Consider the following 26,467-nt stretch of genomic DNA (forward strand, 5'->3'; position numbering starts at 1 on the left):
CATCCATCCATCCATCCATCTATCTATCTATCATCTATTTAGCTATCTATCAATCATCAATCAATAATCTATCTTTTTTTGGCTCCTGGCATTTAAGGAAATCTCTGTTGAAACTCTTGCTGAACACAATCTAAGGAACAGATCCTTAAAATACCACACACGGCAAAGAATATGGACTTAAAAATAGGTTAGAGCCCTTTTTCCTGGGGCCTCTGCCCCAGCAGGTGCTCCTGGCATAGCTTCCGGACACTTACAAGGGATCAGCCATGGACTTCGGGCAGATGCAGTCCCTGGTTTGGCTAGTAAGAAGACACTTGAATCACACTTAGGAAACTGAACAAAGGATGATTTGAAAGTAGGTCATCCTTGGCCTCCAGAAGAGAGGCAGTTGTAGCAGGTAGTTTTCACGTGGCGTTTTCAGGTGCCTTGACCTGAGTGAGAGATCTGCTCCATCAGAATCTCAGATGTCTGAAAGATCTGTGTAAACGCAAGATACCACATTACATTTACTTGTACTGTCTCTTTGGGCTCCTCTTGGCTGTCATAGTTTTTCAGACTTTGTTTTTGATGAACTTGGCAGTTTTGAGGAGTATTGGTCAGGCCACTGCAAAGATTCTGGTTCACTCTTCCTTCTCCACTTGGATAATTGGCTGCTTTGAGATCTAAGCTCAATCAGTACTTCTGCAGAGAAGCCTTGCCTGTGACAGAGCACCACATACCTGTCCATTACATTTACTACAGAGCCAGATACAGGCAGAGGCCATGAAAAGAGTGCTTTGAAGAGGTATTATTCACCTTCTGTGGGTTTACCTCTCCCCTATACCAAGCAGCCTTTATTCTACTGACAGCTGAATAAAAAGGCTGATGGTGAGTATTAATATCTGTGTCATGATGTACCCAAAATAGAGTTAAGTAAGGGTATAAAAATACTGTGCTTCTCAATAATGGCCCCATAAGTGAAGATAATATGTGCTGGTTTTTTGTTGTTGTTGTTTGTTTGTTTGTTTTTACAATTTTTGGACATAAAAGGGCATAAGATTTCCAAATATTTTGCTTGTGGATTCTAAAGATATAACCTCAAGCACAACTACTTGAAATTCAGTTTTGCATCAAAAACTATTAAGTGAAAATAATTGATTGGTCATTCAGATTTGAGACATCTGTTAACTAAAATATATATGTGGGCTTTTGTTACTTTTTTATAATCCACAAATATCTTTATAGTTAAAAAATAGGTTAGAAATGTCACAAATAAGCAACTACAGCCTACTTCAAGCAACACAAACAAACCTTGAGGAGGGAAAAGAATATGATTTCAAGAGTTACCACATTATAACATTCAAAATGTACCCATTTTCACGAATATTTTGAAGCATATAAAGTAATAAGAAAGGATGACACTTTTTCAGAATAAATTAACACAAATTGACTCTGACGAAGCATAGATAGAAATTGAAATTACTAAACACTTTATTTTTTTTAAGATTTATTATTATTTTTTAAATTTGTTTCATTCCCCTTCCTGCCCCCATGCCAGTTGTCTGTTCTCTGTGTCCATTTGCTGCGTGTTCTTTTGTCCACTTCTGTTGTTGTCAGTGGCAGGGGAATCTGTGTTTCTTTTTTTTGTTGTGTCATCTTGCTGTGTCAGCTCTCCACGTGTGTGGCACCATTCTTGGGCAGGCTGCACTTTCTTTTGCCCTGGACGGCTCTCTTTACGGGACACACTCCTTGAGCATGGGGCTTCCCTATGCGGGGGCACCCCTGCGTGGCACGGCCCTCCTTGCGCGCATCAGCACTGCACATGGGCCAGCTCCACATGGGTTAAGGAGGCCCAGGGTTTGAAGCACGGATCTCCCATGTGGTAGACAGACGCCCTATCCACTGGGCCAAGTCTGCTTCCCTAAATAAATACTTTAAATCAACTGTCTTAAACATGCTCAGAGAACTAAGGGAAACCATGGACAAAGGATAAAGGATACCAAGAGAACAACATATGAAATAGAGAATATCAATAGATAGAAATTACAAATTCTGGAGCCGAAAAGTACAGTAATTCACTAGATGAATTTGAGTAGGCAGAAGAAAAAAATCACCAAAGTTGAAAATAGGTTAATTAAAATTATACAGATTAAGGGGCAGAAATTTTTTAAAAAATGAAGTAACATAAATAGAGCCTAAGAAACCTGTGGAACCCATCATGTCTATCCAACATACACATAATAAGGATCCCAGAATGAAAAGAAAAAGGGGCAAAAAGAATATTTGAGGAAATAGTGACAGAAAATCCCAAACTTGCCAAAAAACATGTAACTACACATTCAAAAAGGTCAATGCACTCTGAGAAGGATCAAAACAAAGAAAACCTCATCAAAACACATTATAATCAAATTGTCAAGTGCCAAGTCCAAGGAAAGAGTCTTTCCGTACTTTCCCCACTCTCATCCCTTTCCAAAGAGCACTAATGGCTATACATGTACATGTGAAAAAGTTGTATAAAGTATTTAGAATGATCTCAAATTAATAAAACAAAAAACCCCCTACATCTCAACATTTATATATATATATAATAGAGAGTTTCGTTACAGGGATAAAAAAAAGTTTGGCCTCCAGAACAAGAAGGGCAAGGTAATACTGCATTCCTAGAAAGTCTAGTCCATTTTTACTGATTTGCAATTTAACATTCATGGCAGAAAACCTCATTTCTCTAACCACAGAATATGTTTTAAAATATGACTAATTCATACATGAATATCAATTTACTTGGCTTTTTAAAAAAATCACAATTTCTATTAATAGATATATATTAGGTTCAAAGCCCATATTCTGGCTTTCAAGATATTCATCACACTGGCCCAAATTGGGATTATGTCAAAATCAAATAAGAGTTCATATTTATTCCAAAATATTTAGCATATTTATTTAAATATGCTAATTAAATTAAGTTTGATGCTTTGCATTAAAAATAAAATGTGTGGTTTACTTCTCAGACATCTGTGGCATATAATAAATAGTGGGAAACATAGTAACATAATATAGCTCTGTGATACCTGAAATTTGATGAGTTTTCTTTAAAAAAATTCATAATATACTTCATTTTAGTCTTAAACCACAATATAAATGAACAGCTTTGCAGGAATAAAACAATATAAACACAAAATGCTACAATATATATTTTTTACTTTCACAGAATCCTTTTAATAAAAGTAAGGAAAAGAAATTTACAGAGACAAAATAGGTAACAAACAAGACAACTCAACAGACCATTATGCTAGGCTCTTGCTATTGATGATTGTACTTATGAACCTTTTCTTGTGAAACTGAAACTTAGCCTAGCATTATACATTGCCTAAGAATTACCTCCTGAGAGCCTCATTGTTGCTGAAGTGTGGCCTCTCTCTAAGCCAAAATCAGCGTATAAATGTGCTAACTTCCCCCTGGCATGGGACATGACTCCCAGAGACAAGCCTCCCTGGCACCAAGGAATTACTTCCAATTGCCAACTAGAACACATCTGGAAAAATAATTTCATCAAAAGGGGGAAATGATAAATACAAATGAATTTTTATGACTAAGAGATTTCAAATGAGCTGGGAGGTCATTCCAGAGGTTATGCTTATGCACATTCCAACAGGATCTCATTGACTACTACAGTAAACAGTGCCTCAAATAGCAGGGCTCCTGAGGGCTCTAGAGGCATCCAGCTGCTATCAGTGGGGCAGACAGCTCATGAGTTTGGTATCCTGCCAGCAGGTCCTACTTTGGAATTTATGCTCCCCATGTGACAGAATTGGACTTAATTGTGGTTCCCCTACACGTGGCTCTTCTGCCCCTTCTTTTTGAACCTATAATGAGCACTATACTTGTTAAATGTATGTCCCAGAGATGTAAATCTTTGGTCTGTCTATGTCCTAGTTGAACCCTGAATCTCAGCAGAGTTGCAACATCTACTCTCCAGTTCACTGGACTCGCCCAGGACAACTAACAAAGAGACGATGATGGGCAACACCCATTCCAAGGAACAGAGAGTATCTGCAACTGCAAGCAAGGTAGTTCCATCCATCTGTTTCATGAGATCTAAGCTCACTCTCAATTATAAGCAGAGTGGGCATCACCATCCCCAAATCCTCAAGATTGGGGAATGAACAATGGACTAAAGTAGATATTCTTCATCTTCTTTAGACATCATTATTCCAGCAATGGAAGAACTTTTATCATTGATATGAAGGCAGTGGCCACCAGCAGTTCTGAGGGGAGAGAGAGGGAAGAATAACTCTAATATGGAGGCATTTTTAGGATATTGAAGTTGTCCTGCATGACATTGCAATGACAGATACAGGCCATTATCTATTTTGTCATAACCTACAAAATTTTGCGGGACAGAGTGTAAACTATAATGTAAACTATAGTCCACAGTTAGTAACAATGCTTCAATATGTGTTCATCAATTGCAACAAATGTACCACACTAATAAAGGATGCTGTTAATGTGATGAAGTGTGGGAGGGAGAGGGAGCGGGGCATATGTGAATTCCCTATATATTTTTTTAAAGATTAATTTTATTTATTTCTCTCCCCTTCCCCCACCCCAGTTGTGTGCTCTCTGTGTCCATTCGTTGTGTGTTCTTCTGTGACTGCTTCTATCCTTACCGGTGGCATCAGGAATCTGTGTTTATTTTTGTTGTGTCATCTTGCTGTGTCAGCTCTCCGTGTGTGTGGCACCATTCCTGGGCAGGCTGAATGTTCTTTTGCGCTAGGCGGCTCTCTTTATGGGGCGCACTCCTTTTGCATGGGGCTCCCCTATGCGGGGGATACCCCTGCGTGGCAGGGCACTCCTTGCACGCATCAGTGCTTCACATGGGCCAGCTCCACAGGGGTCAAGGAGGCCCGGGGTTTGAACCGTGGACCTCCCATGTGGTAGGCGGGTGCCCTATCCATTGGGCCAAGTCTGCTTCCCCCTACATTTTTGATATAGCATTTATGTAATCTAAAGCTTCTTTAAAAATTAAAAAAAATTAAAAAGCTTCAAATCATAAACTATACATTTAAATTACCTGGTTTTCATTCCAACTGCTAGGGTCCTTTTTGCACTGTGTTTGGGGCCCTGCACAGGTGCAACTGCAAGTAAATTACTTTGAACTATGGCTCTCTTTTTTTCCAGACTTCATTGCTTTATGTACAGCAGTCAATACAGATGGCTTAAATCACAGAAGATTTCAGAGATTAAGCACAATAAAAAATTTTAAAATAACAACTGCATAAATATTTGTATTTACATTAAGCAGAAATCTTTTAGTATGAAGAATTTTTATACAAGTTGATGAAATATACAAGCAATAAGGAGAGACTCCAGCAGTTTCAAGAAGGGCAAAATTCGAATGCCATAAAGATATAAAATATGTTACAGTAAACAAAAATAATTTGTACCAAAGAAAATAGAACATGATAGAAATAATTTCTTTAAAAAAATTAAGGTATTTCACAAAAACATGAACATTTTACCTGTTAATACTAAAAACGTGGGTGGGGGTAAAACTTCATATATTCTTATCACAAAATATTTAACAATACCCCAGCTGGAGTCTTCTTTTGTATTACTATGATTCTCTTACTGTAGAGGGAACCCTATGTACAAGCTAATGATACCATCCTTAAATTATGGTCCAAGCAGTTTACAGATTATCTTCTCATCTAGTACCTTAATGAAAAGACCCTGGAGACAATAAAGGAAATCAGAATGGGAGATGTCTGGGTTTTTATTGTTGTTGGTTTTGCTTTTATTAACACTTGTCACTGATAAGAGAAAAAACGAATGTGTCTGTCCTTCTGCTGTGGCCCCACTTGAGTTTCTCTTTAATCACACTACCTTGAGCCCACAGGGGCCAGTATGTTTCGGAAGGGGGATATCCAGAGGGGATGGCATATTCTTGTCCTCAATCTTCCAAGGTTCGTTATCTGAAGAATTTGGTGGTAGATGTGACGGCAGAATTGCACCAAGTCCCATCCAGAGGCATCAGGAATGATGCCTGCTCAGGTCACCTGGAGCCCTCAATGGGCCCAGTGCTTCCTCTTTTTGTGCTTTTTATCTTTCTTCTTGTTGGCACACTTAGGACAGACCCATTGCATTTCTTCTGGTGGTGCAGCCATTATTCCAATGCAGGGCCAGGGGTACCAGTCATCACAGTCATCATAACCAGTCAGTGGGCTTCCATCGTCAGGTTTGTTACTTTGGGGACAGGTCCAGATCTAATTGCCCCACTTGCTTCTGATTGCATAAGGGCTGACCGTCTCAGTCACCACACTTTGGATGGGGGCTTTGGAACTCCCTGCTGCCAAGAGGGCTGGGGAAGGTGAAGGGAGGAGGGTAGGTAGACCCGGCCAGGAGCGGCAAGGGCTGGGCCGGGGGCAGATGCAGGGGGCAAGGATGGGTTCATGGCCGTTAGGGGGGTTTGAGGTCTGTTCAAAGGAGCCGGCTTAGCCTCAGGGCTGAAACAACTTTGCTGATGACAATCTTGTCTGGGCCAGGACCAACTCTGATAGTCAATCTGGGAATCAGTGGACTTGGGGCTGGAACTACTGGCTCCATTTTTATTTTTTTCATGCTTGTGTTTTTCCTTTTCTTTTTCTCTCTTTTCTGTTTTTTTTCTTTACTTCTCTTTCTTCTCCTTTTCCGTCTTCTCTTTTTTCATCTTTTTTTTCCTTCTGTCTCTCATCTTAGTTTTTTCTTTTTATTTAAACAACTTTTCAGGAAGCATTGGTGACAGAGAAGGTAGCATAGAAGGGATCCTTACAGCTGCGGCAGGGCTGAAACAGGGCAAGGCCATTTCTTTTGGAGATGCTGATAGAGCGTTCATCTTTTTTTTTCTTTCTAGGAGGTAGCGGGGATTGAATCCACCTCATGCACAGGAAGCAGACCCTCAGCCATTGAGCTACATCTGCTCTCCAATGAGAGTAGGTTTTTACATTTGTTTGTTTTGTTTTTTAGAAGGTACCAGAGATTGAACCTGGGACCTTGTACATAGGAAGCAGTTGCTCAACCACTTGAGCTACATCTGCTTCCCATCTTATCTTCTTAATCTTAATCTTTTGCTTTTTCTTTTTCCCTCATCTTTATCTTTCATGCCTTTTTCTCTATTTTTTTCCCTTTATGCTTCTCTTTCGTCTTTCTTACCATTCCATCTTTCAACATCACTTTTGGATAAACATCTTCAAATTCTTTTATTTTAAACTATATAGATCTGAATCTTCATCTTTAAGGAATTCGTGCATGGATACTTTGTTTCCTTGATGCTTGTCTTTTCTTTCTCTTTAAATTTATCCTTCTCTTTGCTTTTTTCCTTGCTTTTGTGTTTTTCCCTCTCCTTATTTTTCTGGTTTTTTTCTTTTTCATTTTAGTCTTCAACTCTTTTTTTTTAACTTCTTCTTTACTTCTGCTGATGAAGGCAGTTTGGTTTTCTCCTCATATACCTTGTGAAGAGGTTTGGGAGTGAGAGAAGAAACCGAAGGGGAAGAGAAGTAAGAAAATTTGGGAAACATATTTGAAGGTGCATCCAATTTTGCTTTTCTTACAACCTCATCAACTGAGGCATCCATTGTCCACAAATTATCAGAACTTGAAGTTCCTCCTGAAAGACACAGAGGAGTGGATCCCGACTTAGTGAAATTGTTTAATAAGTAGAAGCTTTTGGAGTAGTACACTCTGAACCTGAAATTCTCTTGAGGCTCATAAAAATGTCATCTGATTCTCATCCAAAAGAAAATGCAAAATATCTGGCTCTCATTCAGCACAAGCTTGTGCAATCACAGCATTAATAGAATCATCAATGGTTTTATCTATTACAACAGCTCTTTTTGGTTGATTCTCATTGTTCAGTTTCCCAGCATGAGGGGGGTGGTGTTTGTATTTTTAAAAAACCTGTACAGTTTCTTTATTAATTTCCTCATTTATTGTAGCTGAAGGAGTTCTATCTGGTGTTTCAGGTCTGACAGCAGCTTGGGAAATATGAGTCATGTCCTTGGGACTCTCATGGCTTTTGGTGATTTCTTTCCTTTGGATGTTGTTTTAGGTGACAAATAGGATTTCTGACCATTGCTAGTGATTTAGTCTTCTGTCCTGGAGAACTAGTTTTAGTCTTTATTTAGATGTAAATGACTATGTTTCTAATGATTTTGCAGTACACATTTGTGATTTTGCAACTCGAGCCAACATTGGTGGCTCTGGTGATGGAGGTGCTAGGTCTGTATTTTCCTGTACATGGACAGGAGAAAGCATTGGTGGAATCTTTTGAGTGCTTATTGAACTGAGTTGTTCTTGAGCTTCCAATAATGCTATCAATAGTGTCCCCCTTTTGTGCAGTCATTTCATGGCCGGCATTTCTTCAGCTTCAGGACTATCCAGTGGTCTCTTTCCTGAGAAATTCTCATCATTAATAATTTCCTCCTCCTCCAGTTATCATTTTCTTCCAAGGGAACTTGCATGGCTTCTGTTGATGTACCCCCCTCAGTGGGCACCTGTTCTTCTTCCTCTTTTTGAGAAGACGCAATGGATGGCATTTAATCAGGAATGTACCCTTTTCTTTTCTCTGCATCTTTACTTCCAGGTTGAGAAAACTGAAGAACATTGTTCTTGCTAACAGGAAATGAAAGTATTTGATGTGGTAAAGTGACAGCCTCAGTATTGTGAAAAGAGTCTTCTAGCTCATGAAGGTTAGCCCACTTAAGTTGAAAAGCTTCACTAACATCATACAAATTGTGTTTATTCAACCATAGAGCTCAGAGGACTGGTGTCAGCCCTGTCCCAAACTGCTGCAGATAGTGTTGTAGCACGGCTGTAAGGAGGTGGCAGGTGCTAAGTTGCACCCAGTCTCAGCCCAGCGCCTGGCAGGTCTGCGCCACTGAAACCCTCAACAACGACCTGGAGGAACTCTCGCATGTCCCACTCTGCTGACTCCACTGCAGCCCTTGGTGCTACTTCTCTCACCTAACCTTAGCAGAGGTCTCAATTCATCTTAAATGGCCCATGCAGTGGAGAGATCGCCATGTTTCTCCCCTTCCCCTGCCTCCTGACAACCCCCTCAAAGCCTCAGCGACATGGAGCCTGTCAACCTGAAAGTCGCCATCTTGGACTTGCTCTGGTATCTCTCTGGCTATAGAAAGAATCTTGAAAGCAGTGAGGGAGCATCATCTGATTGAGTACAAGGGATCCACAATAAACTTTAGCTGATTTCTCATCAGAAACCATAGAGGTCAGAAGGGAGTGCTGAAAGAAAAAGCTGTCAACCAAGAACTCTATATCTGATATTTTTATTTCTTGGGTGCTAAAACAAAAACCATACAATAGGTTGGCTTAGCAATAAGAATTTATTGGCTCATGGTTTTGAGGCTTGGAGAAGTCTAAAACTGAAGTATCAGCAAGACAATTCGTCTTCTCCAAAGACTATGGTGTTCTGGGGCTGGCTGCTGGTAATCCTTGTTCTTTGGCTTTTTTTTATTTTTTTATTTTTTATCATTAGACACCAACCCCAAGCCTTATGAATAAATAAAGCACTCTGTTAAAGGTAATGACATAGGTGTATATAAAAGCCAGTATTACTGTACTTTGGTTTGTAACACCTGTTACAACATAAAGTCAGGGGGACAGAGATGTATAGGAGCAGAGTTTTCATATTCTATTGAAGCTAAGTTGTTATCAATTCAAGCTAGGTTTTTATATATGCAATATACCAGAAATGGGTTGGATTTTATAAATAAGAATTTTATTAGGGGAAAATATTACAGTTCTGAAGCTGTGAAAATGTCCAAATAAAGTCATCATCAGATATGCTGTTTTACCAAAAGTTCAGCTGCTGGCAAGGCAAAATGACAGCTCTCTGTCTTGGTCTCTGCCTTTTCCTCCAGGTCACTTATTCCTGAGCTCAACTGTGGCCAATTAAGCACAAGGAAGGGCTCATCTCTTCAGCTTGGAGCTGTGCTATGGGCCTAGTGCTGAACGGCCTTTGGCCTCCAAGGCCTCTCTCTCAGGCTTCTTTGTCTTTCTGTGACTGCGGGTAATCCTGCAGTCCTTTCTCACATGGCAGGTTAAAAATGGCAACTATCTTTGTCTCTGTGTATGTGTGCTTTCAGTTCTCAGTTCATATAAGACTCCAGGAAGAGGACAGAGACCTAACCTGGGTCACACTTCACTGATGTGGTCCAATCAAAACTCCTAAAAGGATCTAATTAAAAGTGATCTAATTAAAAGGTCCCTTAACTGAATTTAATGCAATCTCTGGGATTCACAGAACTTCAAACTGTCACAGATGTTAATGGTAATCTGCACAGTAATCATTAAGAAAAATATAGAAAATGTATAAACAAAAAATGTATAAACAAAAAGGGAACCAAAATGTTACACTACAAAAAGTGAAAACACAGATGAAGGCAGTAATAGAGGAAATGAGGGACAAAAAATATAATACAAACAAGAAAAAATAGCAAAATGACAGAAGTAAGGCCTGCCATATCAGGAATTACTATAAATGTAAATGGACTAAACTGATCAACAAAAGGCAAAGATTGGTAAAAAATAAAAAAACATGATCCAGCTATGTGCTGTTCTATAAGAAACTCACTTTAGATTCAAATATACAAATAGGTTGAAGTGAAAAGATGAGAAAAGCAATTCCATGCCAACAGTAACAAGAAGACATCTGTAATGGTTACACTAATATCAGACAAAGTAGACTTTAAGTCAAAGATTTTGTGTATAAGGCCCTTTGAGTACATTAAATTCAGTTAAGGGACCTTTGGCTCTGCCCCAATCCATCAGAGGAATCACTGTCTATGGCAGCTATTGCCTTACAAATTATTTTTCTTAAATAAGATTTGAAAGTTGACATGACTTCTTCACCCATGGACTGCAGAATGGATGTTGTGTTAGCAGGCATGAAAACAACATTAATCTCATTCTACATCTCCATCAGAACTCTGGGTGATGAGGTCAATGAGCAGTCATATTTTTTTAAAGAAATCTTTTTTTCCAAGCAATAGGTCTCAAAAATAGACTTAAAATATTCGATAGACCATGTTGTAAACAGAGGTGTTCTCATCCAGGCTTTGTTGTTCTGTATAGAGAGTACAGGCAGAGTATATTTAATGCAATTCTTAAGGGGCCTACGATGTTCAGAATGGTCAATAAACACTGGCTTCAACTTAAAGTCACTAGCTGCATTAGCCCCAAATAAGTGAGTTCTTTGATGCTTTGTCCTTTGATGATTTGAAATCAGACATGGACAGATCCTCTCTAGCTATGAAATTCCAAGATGGAATCTGCCAATATAAAGCTGATTCATCTACATTGAAAATCTATTATTTAGTGTAGCCACCTTCATCAATTATCTTAGATCTTCTTTGTAGTTTCTACACCAACAATCAATGCTTCACCTTGCACTTTTGTTAGGGAGATGACTTCTTTCCTTAAACCTCATGAACTAACCTCTGCTAACATCAAACTTTTCTTCTGCACCTTCCTCACCTCTCTCAGCCTTTATAGAATTCAAGAGAGTTAGGTTCTTGCTCTGGAGTAGGATTAGGCTGAAAGGAATGTTGTGGCCAGTTTGATCAAGACCACTAAAACTTTCTCCTTATCAGCAATAAAGCTATTTTACTTTTTCATCACTCACAAGTTCACTGTAGTAGCACTTTTACTTCAAAAACTTTTCCTGTGCTTTTACAATTTGGCTAAATGTTTGGCACAAGAGGCTTAGTTTTCAGTCTATATTGGTTTTCAGTATGCCTTTCTTACTAAGCCTAACCATTTCTAGCTTTTTATTTAAAGTGAGAGATGTGTGACTGTTCTCTGAACACTCAGAGACCATTGTAGGGTTACTAATTTGCTTGGCAGAGTCAAATGAAAATCTTCTGGAAAGGATTCCTCATTGTACATGCCATTAAGAATATTCATGATTTGGGGGAGGAGGTCAATGTATCAACATTAACAAGAGTTTGGAAGAAGTTGATTCAAACTCTCATGTACGACTTTGTTCAAACTTCTGTGGAGGAAGTAAATGGCAGATGTGGAAAAATCAAGAGTTCTGAAAGTAGAAGTGGAACCTGAAGATATGACTGAGTTGCTGTAATCTCATAAGGACACTTTAATGGACGAGGAGTTGCTTCTTATGGGTTGGCAAAGAAAGTGGTTCCTTTCACAAAGAATAGAAGCTACTCTTTGTGAAAATACTGTAAACACTGTTGAAATCACAACAAAGGATTTAGAATATTACATAAACTTGGTTGATAAAGTGGTGGCAGGGTTTGAGAGCACTGACTCCAATTTTGAAAGAAGTTCTACTGTGGGTAAAATGCTATCAAACAGCATCACATGCTAGAGAAATCTTTTGCGAAAGAATCAATCAATATGGCAAATTTATTTTAAAAAATCGCCACAATTACCCTAACCTTTAGTAACCACCACCCTGAACAGTCACCACCCATTATCATCGAGGCAAGACCATCTACCATCAAAAAATTATGACTCACTGAAAGGTCACACAATGGTTAGCATTTCTTAGCCATAAAGTATCTTTATTTAAAGTATTTTTTTTTAGATTTTATTTATTTATTTATTTCTCTCCCCTCCCCCCCCACCCCAGTTGTTTGTCCTCTTTGTCTATTTGCTGCATCTTCTTCTTTGTCTGCTTCTGTTGTTGTCAGCGGCACGGGAATCTGTGTTTTTTTTTTTTGTTACATCATCTTGTTGTGTCAGCTCTCCATGTGAGTGGTGCCATTCTTAGGCAGGCTGCACTTTCTCTTTCGTGCTGGGTGGTTCTCCTTATGGGGCGCACTCCTTGCACATGGGGCTCCCCTACGCGGGGGATACCTCTGCGTGGCACGGCACTCCTTGTGCGCATCAGCACTGCATGTGGGCCAGCTCCACACAGGTCAGGAGGCCCGGGGTTTGAACCGTCGAGCTCCCATGTGGTAGACGGATGCTCTAACCACTGGGCCAAGTCCGCTTCCCTAAAGTATTTTTTTTAAAGACATAATGCTATTGCACATTTAAGAGTCAACAGTATAGTATAAACATAACTTTTATATGCACTCCAAAACCAAAATATTCATCTGACTCAATTTATTGTGATGTTCACTTTATTGCTATGGTCTAAACAGAACCCATAATACCTCTGAGGTATGCTTGTACAATATTCTATTTATTCATTCATCAGTTGATTTGAATAGTTTCCTTCTTGGCTATTACAAATAATATTGCTATATACCTTGGTGAACAAGTTTTTATGTGGATAAATATTTTCAATTGTCTTGGTTATTTTATTCGTCAGGGTTCTCTAGGGAAACAGAATCAACAAGAGACATCTGTCAGTAGTATGCAATTATATAAGAGTCTCTCACACAGCCACGGGGATGCACAAGTCCAGGTTCCACAGGCAGGCTACAACCAGGGGCTGCAATGAAAGTCCAATGAAGGTTCTTGACGAGTTCTGGGAGAGGTTGGCTGTCCAAAGACGAGCTGAGAAATTCTCTCTCAATTCTGGAATCACTTCCCCTTTTAAGGGATTCAACTGATTGGGTGAAGTGTCACTCATTGCTGATGGCAATCTCCCTGACTGATGCAATTATAACCAGCTATCTATGATTTACCACTGCAGTAAAGTCAATGGTGATTAAAGTCCATAAATGCCCTTGTATTACAGTTAGCCCAGTGCTTGCTTGACCAAACAACTGGGTACAATTCCTTGGCCGAGTTGACACCACAGCCTAACAATCACAATTATACACCTGTGAATGAAATTACTGGGTAAAATGGTACTCTATGTTAAATTTTTTTGAGAAAGAGAAAAACTATTTTCCAAGGCAACCACACCATTTCACAATCTCATAGTAATATAGGCAGATTCCAATTTCTTCACATTTCATGAGCACTTGTAATTATGTCTTCTTAAAAAAATCTAGCCATCCTAATATGTGTTAAGTGGTATCTCGGGAAACAGACTTTGGCCCAGTGGTTAGGGCGTCCGTCTACCATATGGGAGGTCCGCGGTTCAAACCCCGGGCCTCCTTGACCCGTGTGGAGCTGGCCATACGCAGTGCTGATGCGCGCAAGGAGTGCCCTGCCACGCAAGGGTGTCCTCTGCATGGGGGAGCCCCACGCTCAAGGAGTGCGCCCTTGAGGAAAGCCGCCCAGCGCGAAAGAAAGTGCAGCCTGCCCAGGAATGGCGTCGCCCACACTTCCCGTGCCGCTGACTGACAACAGAAGCGGACAAAGAAACAAGACGCAGCAAATAGACACCAAGAACAGACAACCAGGGGAGGGGGGGAAATTAAATAAATAAATAAATCTTTAAAAAAAAAAAAAAAGTGGTATCTCATTATGGTTTAAACTTATATTTCCCTAATGACTAATGATTTACTTATATTTTCATGTGCTTATTAGTTATTTGAATGTCTGTTCAAATCCTTTACTCATTTTTTTTTTATTAGGGCATTTGTAATTTTACAGAAAAAAAGTTTTTCCTATTATTAACATTTTGTAATAGTGTGGTACTATTGTTAAAATAATATTGATTATTATAAATTATATTATTAACTATAATCCATAGTTTACATTAGACTTCACTCTGTGTTTTACAGTTCTATGGATATAAAAAAATTATTCTGGTAACATAAAGTTTCCCATTTCAGCCACTTTCACATATACAACCCAGTAGTGTTAACTACATTTACAATGTTGTTTTACCATCACCACCATCTACTATCATATCTTTTCCATCACCCTACAGAGAACCTCTGTGCTACTTAAGCATTAACTCCCCATCCCCATCCTCATCTTTGACCCTTGTAACCTGGATTTTAATTTATGGCTGCATGATTTTGCATAATATAAATATTTCTTGCAAGTGGGATCATATAATATTTGTCATTTTGTATCTGGCTTATTTCACTCAGGGTGATTTCTTCAAGGTTCATCCAAATTGTAGCGTGTAGCATGTTGGAGTATTAGCCAGCATAAAGCATGCTGGGATACTTGACATGACTGCTTTAATAAAAATGTGTGTGGTTTGGCATGGAAATAAATGGCTCAGAAAGAAGTCAGTGAAAGGAGACGGTGGTTTCTTGTTCCTCATTGTATGGTACATGTTAAGGTCAATGTGCTTAGTGTTTGCCAAGTTTTTAATAATAGCTTTGCAACGGCTTTGTTTATTGTTCTTAAGCCATTGCTTAATTCAGAATCATCATCAGACGGTTCAGATTCTAATTCTAGCTCCAGTTCTGAGTCTGACTCATCTGATGAATCTCGGGCTTCAACACCTTTGCCTTCAAAATGAAAGAAGTATGGTACATTTCCTGTGCAGGCATCAGCACCTGAAATAAAAAATTCTAAAGAAACTCCTGCTTTAGTTCCACCTGGTTATTCTGTAATTTGGCCTCCAGGAAGTTATAATCCTCATGATTTTACTAGAACTATATTTCCTATTAACAATCAGGATACTCCTTTGTCTGCAGCCGTGAATCATATGAATTCCATATTATCTATGGATCATGATTCTCAGTTATATCCTGTTTTTCTAAATCCACAAGCAGAAGGTGGTATGCAAGTTAACTGTGAACCTTTGGGTTTAAAAATTTTAAAGGAACTGAAAACAGCCTGTGTACAATTTGGCACTAATAGTCCTTATACATTTGGGTTACTTCAAGGTCTCTCACAAGAGATGAGACTTCCCCCTTGGGACTGGGATATGATGGGCAGAACTGCGTTAAGTGCATCAGAATTTTTGCAGTTTAAGACCTGGTGGCATGGTGAAGCTCAAAGAGTTGCTATTAGAAATGCAAATCAAAATCCTTCTGTACCAATTACCTTAGAACAATTATCAGGAACAGGGGCTTGGTTCGGTATCCAACGTCAGGTCAATTACACAGATACAGCCATCATACAAGTTATGACATGCTGTTTGAATGCTTGGAGAAAAACTGAAGATCCAGGTAAAGCAAAGTTAGCTATTTCAAAGGTCATTCAAGGTTCCTCTGAGCCTCATACTGAGTTTCTGGCTTGAATGGAGCATATAATTCATAAAGCTATCACTGACCCTGATATGAGAGATACGCTTTTACAAATGTTGGCTTTTGACAACGCAAATAAGCAACGTAAGGCTGCACTTCAACCTATTAAAGCAGCAGGAGGAAAGCTAGCTGATTTCATTAAAGCTTGTCAGGATATTGGGGGAGCCAATGATATTAACACTTTGGTGGCTACCTTAACTAAAGGACTGCCCATTCCCCGCTCCACTATAACCTGTTTTAAATGTGGGAAAAGGGGTCATATGCAAAAGGAATGTCAGCAAAATAAATCAGGAAATAATTCTATAAATAATAGTTCATCCTGCCTCCCATCACAATTATGCCCAGTTTGTCAAAAAAGGGTTTCATTGCGCTAATGAATGACAGTCTAAGTATCGGAATAACGGTACTCTGGTACTGGGAAACTTCCCACCAGGCCCATCTCAGGGCACTCGGCCAAACAATATGAGGAAAAATCCCCAGAATCATCCCCTAACTGCAGCCTACCCTGTCAGCAATAGTATCAATCACAGCATGTTGAACGAATGAATATTAACGATTTATGTGCAGCCACTGAAAGTAGTGCAGCTTATGATATTTTTGCAGCAGAACCAGTGCTTTTATATCCATCTTTAGGAGTACAAAAAATAAAAACTCATATATATGGTCCACTTCCTAAGCATATGGTAGGCTTGTTATTAGGAAGAAGTAGTCTTACTTGCAAAGGTGTTATTGCAAATGTGTTATTGACTCAGATTATACTGAAGAAATATTGGTTATGGTTTCGGTAACACAATCTTATCATGTACAACCTGGAGATTGCATTGCACAATTACTTTTATTGTCATATCATAAACCTAAAAATAGTATTTCACAGAAAAGGGCAGGAGGTTTTGGATTAACTGGAAAGGGTATTTTTTGGACTCAAGATCTTAAAGAATAGCCTGAAATTTCAATTACTATTAATGGTATCCCTTTTATTGGGCTGGTAGATTCGGGGGCTGATGTTTCTATTATAAGTAGGTGAAATTGGCTTAAAAAATGGCCCGTGCAAGTTTCCACAGTGTTTGTGGGAGTTGGATCTATTTCAGACATACTTCAAAGTTCAGTGGTACTTGAGGTTATTGGTCCTGACAGACAAAAAGCTACTGCAGTTGCAACCATTCGTTGCAGATGTAGCCATGAATTTATGGGGAAGAGATTTGTTAGCACAATGGAAAACAGTTATTTCTATTTCTAAGGAGAATACTTTACATAAAATTTTGTCCCAGGAAGTTAGACATGGCAATGACAAGAGGTCTTGGAACTACTTTAAACTAAAAAGGGCCATTGCTACATTCCCTTGTGTACAAAAAGCTCTGCCTTTAAAATGGAAACAGGAATCTCCTGTTTGGATAGAGCAATGACCTTAACAAAAGAGAAATTAGAAACTTTGCAAACAATCATTACAGAGCAACTAACTGAAGGACATATTGAATCCTCAACAAGTCCTTGGAATTCACCAGTGTTTGTCATAAAAAAGAAGTCAGGTAAATGGAGAATGTGAACTGATCTTCGTGGAATAAATAAAGTAATGGAGCCTATGGGTCCTTTGCAACCTGGACTGCCTTCTCCTAATATGATTCCAAAAAATTGGAAACTCAAAGTAATAGATTTAAAAGATTGTTTTTTGTGTGTGTGTGTTTTTTTTTTACAATTTCTTTACAAGACCAGGATAAAGAAAAATTTGCTTTTACTGTGCCAAATATAAATCATATGCAGCCTACTGCAAGGTATCAGTGGACTGTATTACCACAGGGAATGATGAATAGTCCTACTTTATGTCGACATTCTGTAAATCAACCTTTGCAATGAGTTTGAGAACAATTTCCTTTACGATATATAGTTCACTATATGGATGATATTTTATTTGCTGCAGAGTCAAATAAACTTTTACAGCAAATATTTGAATAAGCTGTGCTACAGTTATCTGAATATGGTTCTGTATTGCTCCAGATAAAGTACAAGATACATATCCTATGAATTATTTAGGATATAAATTACAAGAAACCACTATTACCCCAGCAAAAATATCTATAAGAAGAGATCATTTGCAGACTTTAAATGATTTTCAAAAATTATTAGGGGATATTAATTAGTTATGTCCTACTATTGGCATTCCTAATTATCAATTACAAAATTTGTTTCATATTTTAGAAGGAAACTCAGATCTTAATAGCCCTAGGATGTTAACTGCTTTAGCAGAACAAGAATTGCAATTAGTGGATCAACAGATATCTTAAGCTTTTACTCAAAGAATTGATCTCCAGTTGCCTATGCAACTGCTTATTTCTCCTACCAAGTATTCTCCTACTGGATTTGTTGCAGAATTTGAGAGAGGTTCAATTATTTGCGTATAGAGAGGCCAAGACTCAGGAATGATTTTGAGAAGGAAAAATGGTTTACTGACGGTCAGTGGGACTTGGGAGCTTTCTGTTTGAATCCCGAGCCCCAAACAAGATTTTCAAATTTCTTTTATACAGAGAGGAAAGGCCAAATGGTCCCTTTGTTTCAGTTCTCAATAGGCTTGAATTAGCATATATATCTTCCACATCTTAGGTAAGCTTTTAGCATGGACTCCAGACATTCTAGATAAGCTTTTAGCATATTTGGTTTGCATTTCCCCTAAATACTTAAAGTTTATAGACCTTGCATTGTTAAACTGTTTCCTGGGACTGGAGTCCTTGCCATTGTCACTAAGGGCAGGACTGTAGCCTCTTACCGTTCCACACCCACAAGTCAAACAGCTTACGTCATCTCTGAAGAGACAAAGAGCCTCCCACCCATAGCCCACATCAGATTTATATATCAAACAGATTTAATTATTGAATGTCTCTATCTTTGAAATAAAGAAACTAAAAAATTGTTAACTTATATAGAAAAAATTATGGATTTGATATTCAAAGGAAGAATGCATGTAAAGCAATTGTGTGCAAAAGATCCTGATATTCTTATACTACCATTAACAAAAAAGGAGATAAATCATTTATTAGAAAATAGCATGTGTATGCAAATAGTCCTTGCTGACTTCCTGGGACAAACTGATAATCATTTCCCACAAAATAAACTTGTACAATTCTTCAAAATGACACCTTTTGTATGCAATTTCAAGTAATTTCTGACATCCCTATTGATGGCCCTAATTATTTTACAGACGGTAATGGAAAAGGAAAAGCAGGTTATCATGGACCTACCACTAAAATCTTACAAGAAACTTATTCTAGTCCCCAACAAACTGAGCAGTAACTGTTGGAGAAAATATGGCGCTTACTGGGACATGGTGACTGATTGACCATAAGCAAAGAATTTATTGAGAAGCTCTCCCAATGGAGGGGGACTGAAGAACAGACTTCAGTCCACTCCTGAAAAGGGGGAATTTGAATTTATACAGTACATTCTTAGGTGGGGGAATGATAGTTAGTGAGAGGGGGTTGAGGGTCCGAGTGAGATGCAGGGACCAATAGGAAGCTTTGGTGGTGAGAAAATTTTCCTGATAATAATTAGGGGGTTTATGTTCTCTTGGAGTGCTGCAGGAGCAAATGTTTCTTTTGATCTGTGGGGCTTTAAAGGGTTTCTTCCTTTCCTCCAATATGCAAATATGAAGGTTTCCCTTTCCCTCTGATATGCAGGTAGAGGTAGTAAAGCTCTCCATCTCCCTCTGATATGCAGACAGTGAAGATCTCTATCTCCCTTTACTCCTGTCTCTACGGGGTTCCTTTGCTTAACCTGTGGGAAAGTGCCTGTGCTGTCAGACAGGAGGGGCGGGGGATGGGGTTTACCTTTTTCCCAATGCATGTCAGGGGAAACTGAGGTACAGCTTGTTAACTATTGCAAACCTTTAACAGTAACTCAACCTATTAATGTCATAACTGATTCAGGATTTGTCTGTTTTTCTGTACAAAAGGTTCTTGATGCTAATATATATGGAACGGAACCTATTGATGTATTATTATTGTCCTTACAAAAGGTTCTTCAAAAACGTCAACAAAAATTATATATTATACACATTTGAGCTCATACCAATTTACCTGGACCTTCGGTCCATGGAAATCAAACCACAGACCAGTTCATTGCTTCTGTTACTTTCTTATCTCCTTCCACTTTTCATTGTCTCATGCATATAAATGCAGAAGGTCTGAGACATTATTTTCTTTCACTTACTGTACAGCAATGCAAGTCTATAATTCAACAGTGTCCCTCTTCCTCCACTTCTTCTCATATATCTTTACCAATGGAATAAATATACAGGGACAGTATAGTGGACAAATATGGCAAATGGATGTCACTCATTCAGCCTTTCATCATTTTTCTTATGTACATGTTACCATGAATACTTACAGTGGTTTTACATGGGCTTCAGCATTGTCTGGTGAAAATGTTTCACATATCATACAGCATTGTATGTTCTGTTTTAATATCATGGGCATTCCTACTCAAATTAAAACTGACAATGCGCCGTCTTATATGGCTGTTAAATTTCAGAAATTTTGTACATATTGGGGTATCTCTTTGGTACATGGTATTTCATATAATCCTCAAGGGCAAGCTATAGATGAATGGAAAAATACAACCTTAAAGGCGTATCTTGCTAAATATAAAATAAAAGGGGGAGATGAGGAAGAGGAATTGTTTAATGCAAATCAACTGCAACAACCAAAAACTGTCTTATTAAGGGTTTTGCTTACTTTGAATTTATTAAATCGTGACGAACAGGATAAATTAATGGCTGCTGAACATTTCTGGTATAACCAATACAAGAAGGAACCATTATTACAGCCTATTTTTTATTTGGATATTCATGTTAACCACTGGTGCCAGGGACAAATAAAGGTTTGGAGTCGTGGGTATGCTCTTGTCATTACAGAAAATGGAACTGAAGAATGGATTCCTGTCATTGCATATGTTATTGGGATTAGTTGTGTGAGTAATGCCATGAATTATACTTATTGGGTTTATATTCCCAATCTGCTTTTATTGCAAATGGTAGCATGGGAGGATTCTCTTCTTCCTGTTTTTATTAACAATACTGGTTATTTCCCTGGTCCATATGATGATTGGCTGCATTTGCAGCCTACGGAGGAAGGTTTATTCTATAATATGTCCTCACCTGTGCTCCAGCGTCCTCTTTGTCTCAGTGCTTCTTTATTTTTTTTTTTTTTTAAATTTTTTTATTTTTTATTGACTTTGTAATAATATTACATTAAAAATATATATGTGAGGTCCCATTCAACCCCACCCCCCCACCCTCCCTCTCCCCCCCCCCAACAACACTCGTTCCCATCATCATGACACATCCATTGGATTTGGTAAGTACATCTTTGGGCACCTCTGCACCTCATATACATTGGTTCACATCATGGCCCATACTCTCCTCTATTCCATCATGTAGGCCCTGTGAGGATTTACAATGTCCGGTGATTACCTCTGAAGCACCATCCAGGGCAGCTCCATGTCCCGAAGACACCTCCACCTCTCATCTCTTCCTGCCTTTCCCCATACCCTTTGTCCATTATGTCCACTTTTCCCAATCCAATGCCACCTCTTCTATGTGGACACTGGATTGGTTGTGTCCATTGCACCTTTATGTCAAGAGGAGGCTCAGATTCCACCTGGATGCTGGATGCAATCCTCCCATTTTCAGTTGTAATCACTCTAGGCTCCATGGTGTGGTGGTTGTCCTTCTTCACCTCCATCTTAGCTGAGTGTGGTAAGTCCAATAAATCAGATTGTAGGTGCTGGAGTCTGTTGAGGCTCAGGATCTGGCTATCACATTGTCAGTCCAGAGATTCAAATCCCCTAAATATATCTTAAACCCCAACATTAACTGCACCTCCAGCACATTAGCATGAAAGTCTTATGAAGGGAGATCCCATCTGAGTCCAGATTCATCACACATAAACACCATTTCCAAAGAGGGGCCATCTGCCCTGGTAGTTAACCCCATCGGCCATGACCATAACTCCCATGGGTCTCTTTAGCCCTCAAAGGAACCAATATCTGGGGGTTGTATCTGCTTTATCTGTCTCTCTGACTCTGCTCAGTTGTGCATGAGGGCAAACCTTCTGCCAGCCTCCAGACTCTTTTTTAGAAACTCGTAGCCATATAAACTCATTTCTCCTTTCCATTTCCCCCTTACTTTAGGTCAAACAGCATTTTAAAGTCATGGTATTTTATGTAGACATGGATATTCTGCTGATCCGCATTGAACCTTCCGTATAAGGTCATTTTCCAGTTGCATCATCAGTTGGTAGTTGATAGTGGTCCCTCGTTGCCAGGGAGGCTCATCCCCGGGTGTCATGTCCCACGCTGGGGGGAAGGCATTGCATTTACATGCTGAGTTTGGCTTCGAGACTGGCCACATTTGAGTAACATGAAGGCTGACAGAAGGAAATTCCCAGGCACAAAGTTGCTCTAGGCCTTGTTATTATTTTGGGTTTATCAGCTCACAAGCATAGTCATTAGTATCAGGGGCTCACTGTTGAACCCTCACTCCCTCCCGGTCCCCACCACTGTACCTGGGAGACTGTCGCTGCTCCCCTAGGGACCACGACAGAGCACCACTGGCCAGGAACCCAGTACCCCCCCTACTGTGGTTTTTAATTGTTGCCACTATGAGTATATCCAAACATTACCATGCACCCTGGACATATGTTCTGTACAGCTCCCTGTCAGTCATATATCATCTGTCATTGGTATCCCATACCAGTATCCCTCCATTGCCATTGTTGAAACACTCTGTGATCCAGAACTCCCCGAAATTTGAAGCCCAATATAATGTCATGGTCCCTTACTAGGGAATGGCATATAGCGATGAGTTTAAAGGATAGATAAAGAACTTGGATAAAGTTAGATAAAGAACTTAGATAGAGAATGTTGACTTGAAAAAATTCCACATCCTATTTTTTTCTTTTTTTTTTTCTTTTTTTTTTTTCCCCCCCCCCCCTAATTATTCAGCTTTTCTTCACAGGAGTCCTAGACCACAGCAATGTATATATATAATATACAGCACTCCCACACATCCACCAGAAAACCTTTTCCCTTCCACAGTGATACTCTTACGCCCTATTCATATCATATTTACTTAAAGTGATGTACAGAGTCTGAGACATTAGCTTTCTAACAAGGTGACATCTGTGTTTACATTATGGTGCATACTTTAGTAGGATACACAGTTCTTTACATTTTTAGTTATCCTATGTTTTACATTATGGTTTACATTATCAGTCTGTCATCTCCTATATGTTATGGTGTAATATTACATGTTTTATATCCATCCTTGTGTACTCTCAAGAAACTCCTCTCTTACCCCCCATTTACTTTGGTTCCACACATTTAACGTCCATTTTCCCTTCACCTTGGTGCCCTCAGTGATAGCCAACCTCCGTTTCCTGAGGAGCCACTTCCAGAGATAGATGGAATAGTGTTCAGGGCCTAACTTGCTCAACTGCCCCAATGCCCTGGGAGCCACCCTTTCTCTCGAGGGATACAGTTCCCTCTATTGGATGGCATTAGTCCTCCCCAGGATGTGGGTCCACCCCCACTCTCACTACTTGGGTTTCTACCCCATGGTGTCACCCACTCTGGCAGAATGAGCATTTAGACATTCCCCAGGAGCCCGTCCTGCATCAGACCCTCCCCTCCGAGCATTCTAACAGGTAACCCTCTTTATTATATTTTGATATGATTTTCTCGGCATTTACTCTCCACCAACACCTGACCCTCTCCTGGTTCGTATGCTACCCCTCCCTCCCCCCACTTTTGGGCAACGTTACCCACCCGTCCCTCCCCAGCCACCCTCAAACCCGCAAAGCCCCAAGCAAAGGCAACCCCTTGCCCCCCTTTTATCTCTTCTTTGTGTTCATACTTACCACCATCTCGTCTTAAATTCCACCCCTGCAGACATCGGCTCATATCCTTCCTCCACCCTCCGATTTCCTGCAAGCCTATCGTTCAGTCTCTTGCTATCTAGGGCAGCTTGTTTATTTCATATCATTGAGGTCATGTAGTATTTGTCCTTCAATGTCTGGGTTGCTTCACTCAACATAAGGTTCTCAAGATTCATCCATGTTATCACATGTGTTTGTAGTGTGTTTGTTCTTACAGCCGAGTAGTATTCCATTGTGTGTATATACCACATTTTATTGATCCACTCGTCTGTTGATGGGCATTTGGGTTGATTCCAACTTTTGGCAATAGTGAACAATGCTGCTATGAACATTGGTGTACATATATTGGTTTGTGTTCTTGTTTTCAGTTCTGCTGGGTATATTCCCAGCAGTGGTATTGCTGGGTCATATGGCAAATCTATGGCTAGTTTTTTGAGAAACCGCCATACTGTTCTCCAGAATGGTTGGATCCTTCTGCATTCCCACCAGCAGTGGATGAGTGTTCCCCTTCCTTCACATCCTCTCCAGCACTTGTATTCTTCTGTTTTTTTCATAGCTGCCAATCTTATGGGTGTAAGATGGTATCTCATTGTGGTTTTGATTTGCATTTCCCTGATAGCTAGAGATTTGGAACATTTTTTCATGTGCTTTCTTGCCATTTGTATTTCTTCTTCGGAGAAGTGTCTGTTTAAGTCTTTTTCCCATTTTTTAAATGGATTGTTTATCTTTTTATTTTCAAGATGTAGGAGTTCTTTATATATGCAAGTTATAAGTTTCTTATCAGATATATGATTGCCAAATATTTTCTCCCACTGTGTGGGCTCCCTTTTTACTTTCTTGACAAACTCCTTTGAGGTGCAGAAGGCTTTAATTTTGAGGAAGTCCCATTTATCTATTAGTTCTTTTGCTGCTCGTGCTTTTGGTGAGATATTCATAAATCCATTACCTATTACAAGGTCCTGTAGATGTTTCCCTACACTGCTTTCTAAGGTTTTTATGGTCTTGGCTCTTATATTTAGGTCTTTGATCCATCCTGAGTTGATCTTTGTATAAGGTGTGAGATGGTAATCCTCTTTCATTCTTCTACATATGGCTATCCAGTTCTCCAGACACCATTTGTTGAATAGGCCACTCTCTCCCAGTTGAGAGGGTTTGGTGGCTTTATCGAATATTATGTGGTTGTATATGTGAGGTTCTATATCAGAGCTTTCAATTCGATTCCATTGGTCTATATGTCTCTCCTTATGCCAATACCATGCTGTTTTCACCACCGTAGCTTTATAGTATGTTTTGAAGTCAGGTAGTGTGATTCCTCCAATTTAGTTTTTCTTTTTCAGTATGTCTTTGGCTATTCGGGGTCTCTTTCCTTTCCAAATAAATTTCATAGTTAGTTTTTCTAGTTCCTTAAAGAAGGCTGCATTGATTTTTATTGGGATTGCATTGAATGTGTAGATCAATTTTGGTAGGATAGACATCTTAATAATGTTCAGTCTTCCTATCCATGAACAAGGAATAGTCTTCCATTTATTTAGGTCTTCTTTGATTTCCTTGAACAATCTTGTATAGTTCTCAGTGTATAAGTTCTTTACCTCTTTAGTTAAATTTATTCCTAAGTATTTGATTTTTTTATTTACTATTGTGAATGGTATTTGTTTCTTGATTTCCTCCTGATCTTGCTCATTATTGGTGTACAGAAATGCTACTGATTTTTGCGCATTGATCTTATAACCTGCGACTTTACTAAACTCATTTATGAGTTCTAGAATCTTCGTTGTAGATCTCTCAGGGTTTTCTATGTATAGGATCATGTCATCTGCAAATAATGAAATTTTGACTTCTTCCTTTCCAATTTGAATGCCTTTTATTTCTGGTTCTTGCCTCAGTGCTCGAGCAAGTACTTCTAAGACAATGTTAAATAGGAGCGGAGACAGTGGGCATCCTTGTCTTGTTCCTGAGTTTAGAGGGAAGGAGTCTAGGATTTCTCCATTGTAAACAATATTGGCTTTAGGTTTTTCATATATACTCTTTATCATGTTCAAAAAATTTCCTTGTATTCCAATCATTTGGAGTGTTTTTATCAAGAAAGGGTGCTGTATTTTGTCAAATGCTTTTTCTGCATCAATAGATATAATCATGTGATTTTTTTCCTTCAATCTGTTTATATGGTGTATTACGTTGATTGATTTTCTTATGTTGAACCATCCTTGCATACCTGGGATGAATCCCACTTGGTCGTGGTGTATAATTCGTTTAATGTGTTGTTGAATACGATTAGCAAGTATTTTGTTAAGTATTTTTGCGTCTAGGTTCATTAGAGAAATTGGTCTGTAATTTTCCTTTCTTGTGATGTCTTTGTTTGGCTTTGGTACTAGGGTAATGTTGGCATCATAGAAGGAGTTGGGTAATGTTCTTTCTGTTTCGATGGTTTGGAATAGTTTCAGCAGGATTGGTGTCAGTTCTTTCCGGAATGTTTTATAGAATTCACCTGTGAAGCCA

At 39.1% G+C, this 26,467-nt stretch overlaps 1 pseudogene; it reads right to left on the bottom strand.

Moving 5' to 3' along the window:
- Positions 1-6,044: 6,044 nt before the first annotated feature.
- LOC101412873 (transcription initiation factor TFIID subunit 3 pseudogene) overlaps positions 6,045-26,467 on the bottom strand; it is a 30,702-nt pseudogene continuing 10,279 nt past the window's right edge.

The sequence above is a fragment of the Dasypus novemcinctus genome, chromosome 8 (assembly GCF_030445035.2).
Source record: "Dasypus novemcinctus isolate mDasNov1 chromosome 8, mDasNov1.1.hap2, whole genome shotgun sequence".
NCBI classification, from domain to species: Eukaryota; Metazoa; Chordata; class Mammalia; order Cingulata; family Dasypodidae; genus Dasypus; species Dasypus novemcinctus.